Below are 8,395 nucleotides of genomic sequence, written 5' to 3'. Positions count from 1 at the left end.
GATACGAGGTGAAACGCGATGAGCAGGGTGAACAGCGTGTCGTTCATACAGCTGATCTGTAAATGCAAAAGCGATTTACAACACGAAATTCTAATTTCTTATTCAAGATGAATTACGATAATTTCTCTGGCAGAATGATCGATGCTAGTATGGTGATTGATATTATTTACATTAAAACTTAAAAACTTGCGTTACTTTGCTTAAATTGTTGAGATAATCTTAAAGGGATAAAAACATGGCTGCGCGTTGTATGAAACAACGGTTGGCTGGCAGGCCTGAGAGAGCGCATGCGCTAAGCTGAGAGCTGGCAGGCTAAGCGTTACCAACACTTGGAATGAAAACTAAGTTAAAACGAATTCCCCTAACATACCACAGACAAAAGAAGTGTACACTTCTTTTGCCGTAACTATTAGCAGAACACTCCTAACTTGCTAGGCTTGGTAACACATCCAATAAACCCTGGCAAAGCACTTCCTAGTTTGAATTAGTACTTTCTGGCATCTATCTTACACACATGCTCGTGTCTCGTCAGGCGAGAACAATACAAAATAACAGAATTAGCTCGGCGCTCTGGCCGTTACAATAATAATATTTCTACTTAACACTCTTTTAAACCACTTCTAAAATAATTCCTTAACGTACCTTAAGCTAACATTGTTTATAAAATAAATCATATATGAATGATATACCTTACTGTGAGTTGTGCGTGTGTCTTCCGCTGCAAGTGTGCTTTGATTTACGAGTTGTAAAATCATTTACTGTTTTACGTTTTTACAGGGATAACACAATTACAAGCTTTTTAAGCCCAAATACGTAAAAGGAAAATATTTGAGGGAAAATGCAGAATAAATTACTTGAAACTTACCTTAAAAGGATTTATTGTGTTAATTTACTCTGGAGGAGGTTGCCAGAAAACATTTATTGACAGGAGGCTGTTTAATAGCCTGGGAAAAGTAAATACAACTTGTCCACACGTGGGACCAATATTATCTCTCACAAGGGGATAGCTGGCTAAAAATGAGATTCTCGTAACTGCTGGCTTTCAAAATTGTTCATATTGTCTTGCGTTAATGCAGCACTTGCGGGCGCGAAGACTTGGACACGTGACTCGGCAAATCTGGAAAAGATCCCAGATTAGACACAAAAATAAAAGGAAGACTTTTTCCACAAGTTACAGTTATTCAGTTTCTCTAACACACTGGGGAAAAGGAACTCTAGTGTTTAACTGAAATATTAAATGACTTCATTTGTCTGGGACGATCACAAAAGGGAGGCATGCGGCCACGAGACAGTGAGAGGAACAAATGAATGTTCATTTGAGAATTAGGAGTTTGAATTTTGAATATGGGGAGTAATTACGACACTAGGAGGGAAAGAACTGGCAACATGACTATTTCACAAGATGTACCTGGATGCCATAGTAAGTGGAACTTTGTAAAAGTGCGGCGTTGGCTTTGTCTCAGGTCTGGGCGCGCCAGTAACGCCTTGGTAGGCCTAAATGGAAGGCTGCTGGCTGGACATCCGTCCAAGGTCAAGACTGGAGGAGACTGAGAGCGAGGGCAGGTGTTAAGCATGGGTGTTGGGAGTCACCTTAACCCCCCAAGAGCAGGGCATCCTGGAAAACAGAACATACGGCCAGCAAAGGGTTCACAGGAAAAAGGAGCTTAAGACGTAGACCTAATAAGTACCTGGCTACCTACACCCTCCCTTTTGGGATATGTCCCTAAAGCTGAGAAGTCTTTATTTCCCCCCTTCCCGCAGCTACGGCTGGCCTGCTTTGGGTTCCCGCATAAAATCAGCTGATATTTGGGTAAATATGGCTGCTCTTTTAGGAATAAAATTAATTAAATACTGCTGGGAAGACGAGGTAGTCAATAAATGTAAACCAATATATATATATATATATATATATAATATATATATATATGTGTGTGTGTATGAAACTCACATGCACTTGCAAATACAGCTTGCTATATCATCGAGATTACATATCATTATTTGGCTGTGAAAGAAAAAAAATTCATGAATTAAGGTGTTGATGCAAATAACTGCGATTATTATCATGGTGTTTAGAATGAATATTAAACCGAACAGACTACACGTGAGAATGCTTTATTTTAGTTTTTGTGTTCGAGGGGGCTGGGGGGCGTGGGGGGGGGGCCGTGTTGGGGGCGAGAGAACATCCGTTCTTAAACAAAGTCAGCTTTTGCATGCATAAAATATTGTCTCGGGCGAATGTCATCATTTGGTGTGTTTATACGAAAGAAGAATAATAAGACCTTTGTACCTGTGGGTATTTGAGGCTTTTTAATCAAGGGCAAGACCATAATTTTCTATGAAAGTACATATTAAGATGTAATCTGGATATAATATATGTGTGTGGATATATATATATATATATATATATATATATATATATATATATATATATCATATATATAATATATATATCCACAATTCTGGTAATCATATTACCAGAATTATAATTGCATTCTAAACTTACATTATAATAATATATTATATATATATAATATATATATATATATATATATATATATATATATATATATCTTATAATGTAAGTTAGAATGCAATTATAATTCTGGTAATATGATTAATTCACATCAGAACTTGTGTCATGGTGTGAAATGTTTATTTTCTGTGTTCAGATTTCCCAAATTTAAAGACAACATGCCTTAAGTGATCCATTTTTTTCATTTTGAAGTGCGTAAGACTTACAGAGAGTGAAAGCTCATAAGCCTTTGGAACAGAGTTTGTTTTTGCTCTTTGAGAATGTCTTAGCTAGGTGATTTCTTTATCGGCGCAAAACAAGCGTAAGACCCCCCAAGCCGCAATGTTATTCAGCCCCTAGTAAATAGATAAGCTAAGCTAGTTTTTTTCCATCGCGGTAGGTCCTGTGAATGGAAACAAGGGTCCTTATTCATAGCTATTCCTATAGAGATGACGTAATATGTTTTCGCCTTCAACTATAGACTATACGCTTATGGGTGAGAGACATTCATTCTTTCGCTTTGAGGCATAGGCGGCGTGCGTTATACTCTCTCTCTCTCTCTAAGAATCTCTCTCTCTCGCTCTCGCTCGCTCGCGAGGTTGTCTCAGTAACTTGTTACCGTAACGAGCTGGTCACTCTTTTTATTTTTATAATTCATAGAATATATGTGTTGTTTGTGGGATCTGAACATAGTATGCATTTATGGTTTTAGTGAAGGCGCCACGAAAATAGTGAAAAAAGTGTAAAATTGTAACAGGCCTTTTGATTGACGCTGCAGCTGTGTATAAGGTATTTTTACAAAGGAATGTCGTGAAGTGCACTTCAACGTTTTATTATTTCTAAACATTTATCTTGCTTTGTTCTTTTCACATATTCCATTTTTTTTTATATGCTTAATGATTGTACTGTCAATGCTTTAATTGTTTTTATATTATGCATTATGTTTTTCTGCATTGTCTTTATTTTGTTTAATTAGTTTGAATAATATTCTATTGTGTACATTTTGAATCTTACACTTGTGAATTAACTTGTATTTAATTAAATTTAATTTCAAATTTAATTATTGCTTTATGATTTAATTTAATTAATTTTCTTGATAAACTTTGATTTAATTTTGGCTTAATAATTACTTCAAGAATTAATTAAACTTTTGTTTTCAAGTAATACAATTTCCCTGAGATTGTGAATTTCACTTATAAATTTTGAATTTAGAAATAAACTTTTGTATTTAAAATTCATATGAGTATTTCATTGAACCACCAGCTATATTTTTATTTTGTTTAGGTAGAATATAGAGTGATAATTGTGACGTTTCCCACAAATAAAACAGAATCAGGGAAATACTTAAATTTGAATTTGCACGAGTGATACCCTTTAATTAAGATTAACCTCACACATATTTTAAAATGAACTTAGACTGATTGTTTTCTTGACTGTTCAGTTAGAAAAAAGGGATCACTCTTACCTTTAGAGTATTCAGTCGTTTAGTATTTTGTGATGAAGGGTCAGATGTCTGTTTGTAGTGAGGTAAGTAACAACCAGGTACTTGAATGAACTGTGCCCTAAGTACAAAGGGTTGTCCCAGACCCAGGAATAAAAGGGTCTCTTGTATTAGCAAGTACAAATGTAAGTGTAGTAACGTAAACCAGATACTTGGCAATTTGGGTTAACAAATATTAATGGTATCCAGACACAGATCTTTGACTCATTTCATGCACCAAGTATTTAATGGTATCCAGACCAGATACTCTACGCCACTTCGTCACAAGTATTGATTGGTGCCCAGACCTGGGATATTTTGGCATTTTATGTACCAAAATATCAATGATCCCCAGAAACCAGGGAGGAAAACAACTCACATTATCACTCTAGCTTATACTGGTGGTGTTAGGAATATATTTTGTTAGAAGAGTGACCATATATTTGTTTTTGCATTTTATTGTAAGAATTTATATTGATGGCTCCATTCGATACTCAGGAATTCTTAGCAGCCCCTTCCATCCAAGTGTTGTCTGAAAACTACTCTGACTAAGGCACAGTGGAGTGCTTTAGCAGCAGCATGTGGTTGTCATGTGACTAGTAGCATGATAAAAGCACAAATCAAAATGCATTGTCATGCAAGCATTGATAGACTCTGGTAGAATAACTGATGATGATGAGTTAGAATTGCTCAAGAGTTGTTGAATGTAGCACAGGCTGAATCTTATAAATAAGCAAGTAGAAAAGAAAGAGAAAAGTGATGCAGAGTTGGAACTCAGACGCATAGAAACAGAAGAAAGTTTGATTAAGCTGAAAATACAGGCTGAAAGAGAGAGAATACAAGCTGAAAAAGACAGAATAGACAGGGAAAAACAAGAAAGAAGAAAAAGAGAAGAAGAAAAAGCTGCAGAAGATGAAAGGCAAAGGATAAAAGAGGAAAGAGAAATTGCAAGACATGAAAGGGAGATGGAATTGATAAGAGCTAGATCCACATTACCTGCAACACCGTCTAACCCTAACCATGGTAATCAAGACCCTGCATTTGATGTAGTAAGAGTGCAGAAGTTAATCCCTAAGTTTACTGAAGAGGCTCCAGATGAGTTCTTAGATCACTTTGAGAAAGTGGCTTCAGGTATGGGATGGCCAGAAGATAAATGGTCAGTTTTGCTACAAAGTGTTCTTGATTGGTAAAGGGAGAAGTGCTTATCTAGCCTTAACAGCTAATCTGTAAAGGACTATAAGGTGCTCAAACATAATGTGCTACAAGTATACCAGTTGACCCCAGAGTACTACAATGAAAGATTCAGAAACTTAAGAAAGGATGAAAAAGTAACTTTCTTGGATTATGCTTATAAAGTGAGAAGGTGTTTTAAAAGATGTTGGAGGCAGCTAAAGTTTACAACTTTTGAAGAGTTTAGAAGAGTTAGTTGTTTTAGAGCAATATTTTAAAGGTATTCCTGAGCATATAAGAGCCTATTTGAGAGAGAGAGAGGTTTAAAAACTTGACAAAGCTGCTACACTGAGTGAGGACTACAATATAATTAGTAGCAGGCATAATTATAATGTCAAGTACCAGAATCAACCACGCCCAGGTTTTAAGTCTCATCCAGGTTTCAGGAACAATTATATAAGTGGGAAACCTACAAGTAATAATACTCCTCAGCAAACTAATGTGAAATCCTCATCTAATTTTGCAAGACAGTTGCAAAAGCCTAATGTTGTCTGCTTCAAGTGTGGAAGAGCAGGACATTTCAGTCAGGAGTGTTATTGGAATTATCAGCAGTCCAAGCCTGTTGGTCAAATAGTAAGAGGTGACAGGTCAAACAGACTGTTAAGAACAATGTGGGGAAGAGTCCGTCTACAGGGAGGACTGAAACTAAACAAGCTGAGTGTTTTTAGCAACCAGTGGAAATGTAACTTCAAGCAGTGAGTGGCTGAGCAGTTTGGAGGCTTTTAAGCCATATATCTATGAGGGTACACTGGCAACTCAGGAAGAGAGTGTGCAGGTACCCAGTCAAGATTTTACGTGATACAGGGAGCAACCATAGTGTGGTGTTACGTGGTGCTCACCCAATGTTGGAGAGAATCTCACTGGAGATTCAGTTATATTGAAGGGTATAGGAGGAGAGGAAGTAACTCCTATATGCCGCTTACACCTGTCCTGTGAATTGGTGACAGGGAGTGTTGATTTTGCTGTAAAGGACTCACTGGCTGTGGAAGGTGTACATGTTCTGTTGGGAAATGAAGTTGGTGGTGTTCCATTTGTTCCTTGTCCTGTAGTGACAGACAAACCGTTGAGGATTAGTCCTACGGTAGAGTTGGAGAAGAATAACCCCCACCTGTTCCCTAGTTGTGTAACTACCAGAAGTAGTAGGAGAATTACGACTGTTGGTGAAGAAACTGAGGATTTGCACGCCCAGATGGATCTAGTGAAGGATCTTTGAACTTAGAACATTGTTCCAGGGGAGTGATGCTCCCGTGGAGCTGACCAAGAAAGGATTTCCCAAGAAAATGAAGAATCTGTTGTTCCTGAAAAGACTCCGAGTAGTCAAGGTGTTTACCCTGAAGCTAGTCGGGCGGAAAACTGCAGTAGCTGGGAGGTAGCAGATAGTTGATGCTTCAACTCATTGAAGTTGGAGAAGGTAACAAGGAAGCGAAAGCTAATTGGACTTGCCAGAAGGGAGGGATTATGCATTTTTGTTTAGCTGATTTGTTCTTCAGCGTTGTTGATCTTGGAAGTAGATGCAACCAAAACTCCATAACCTGTTTATTATCATGAAGGAAGGTTTAACTGATGAGGAAGTAATAAAACCTTCAAGATATACGCCGGAAAAATGCTGAATGGGGACGAATATCATCAGATTTTTGTTTTGATTTCCATGTCCATGAGAAAGCAAGTGGTGGCAGTAGCTCATGAATCTGGACATATGGGAGTCAGGAAGACTGTGGAGAAGATCATGAGATATTTTTTTCTGGCCTGGACTTCATAAAGATGTTAGCAGGTTCTTGTCGAGAGTGTCATAAACCTGCCAGATAGCTGGAAAAAAACCTAATGAAACCATTCAGAAAGCCCCCTTACAACCTATAGAAGTTAGAGGAGAACCCTTTAACAAGGTGATTATAGATATGGTTGGACCGCTTCCGAAGACAAAGAAAGGAAAAGAATATTTGTTGACATTAATGTGTCCTGTTACCAGATATCCTGAAGCGATCCCTGTCAGAAACATATCTGCCAAGATAGTTGCTGAGAAACTATTGGAGTTTTTCTCAAAGTTTGGTATACCAGAAATTGTACAAAGTGATAGAGGAACGAACTTTACTTCCAAGTTATTCCAGGAGTGATGAAACTTATTAGGGTAAAACAACAGTTATCAACTGCTTATCATCCAGAAACTCAAGGTGCCTTGAAAGGTTCCACCAGACATTGAAAAGTATGCTGACAAAGTATTGTTCTGAGTCAGGAAGAGAATGGGATGTTGGTTTACCCTTAATGTTATTTGAAGTTAGGAATGCTTATTAAGAAAGCACGGGATGTTCACCTAATGAGATAATTTTTGGAAGAGAAGTGAGAGGACCTTTGAAGATTCTTGCAGAAAATTGGGTAGAAAATAAAGAGGAAATCCAAGGAGAGTATGTGAAGAACTTAAGGAAAAGGTTGGAAGAGATTAGAAAATTCTCTTAAGAAAATCTGAAAATGAGTCAAGAGAAAATGAAAAGGAACTATGACAGAAAGACTAAGCTAAGAAGTTTTAGTGTTGGTCAACAAGTGTTAGTGTTTCTCCCTGCCCAGTCAAGAGATTTCCCCTTACAAATAAATTTCAAGGTCCCTACGGATAATTGAGAAGTCAAGTGATAGAACTTATGTGATTGAAACTCCAGAAAGAAGAAAACGACAGAGGAAGGAATACATGGGGAACCTTTTGAAACCTTACTTCTCAGAAACTAGAACTGAAACTGTGTCAATAATACAGACAACTTCATCTACAGAAGACGATGACGGCTATGAATTGGGAGCTGAAAGCAAGATGAATAATTCTTCAATTTTGGAAAATTTGGAGGATAACTGAAACATCTTATGTTGAACAAGGTGAGGAATTGAGTGATGTGATTAGAAGCTTCACAGAGATTTTTTGCAGATGTGCCCAGACGTACTAATCTTGACCACCACTGAAATCAAGATCAAAGAGGATGGAAAATCGTTCAAAAAACAACAAAGAGCTTATCGCTTATCACCTTATCATCGAGATGTTCTGAAGAAAGAAAGTTCAGTTTTATTTGCTGCAACATGGATTAGCCGAACCCAGTTCAAGTCACTTATTCAGTTCTCCATGTGTGTTTATTTTTTTTTGTTGTTTTTTTTTCATGTTAGTGAAGAAACCTGATGGCTCCTTTAGGATGTGTACT

The sequence above is a fragment of the Macrobrachium nipponense genome, chromosome 1 (genome assembly GCF_015104395.2).
Source record: "Macrobrachium nipponense isolate FS-2020 chromosome 1, ASM1510439v2, whole genome shotgun sequence".
In the NCBI taxonomy this organism is placed as follows: domain Eukaryota; kingdom Metazoa; phylum Arthropoda; class Malacostraca; order Decapoda; family Palaemonidae; genus Macrobrachium; species Macrobrachium nipponense.
The sequence above is the reverse complement of the archived record's forward strand: the minus strand, read 5'-3'. Positions refer to the sequence as shown.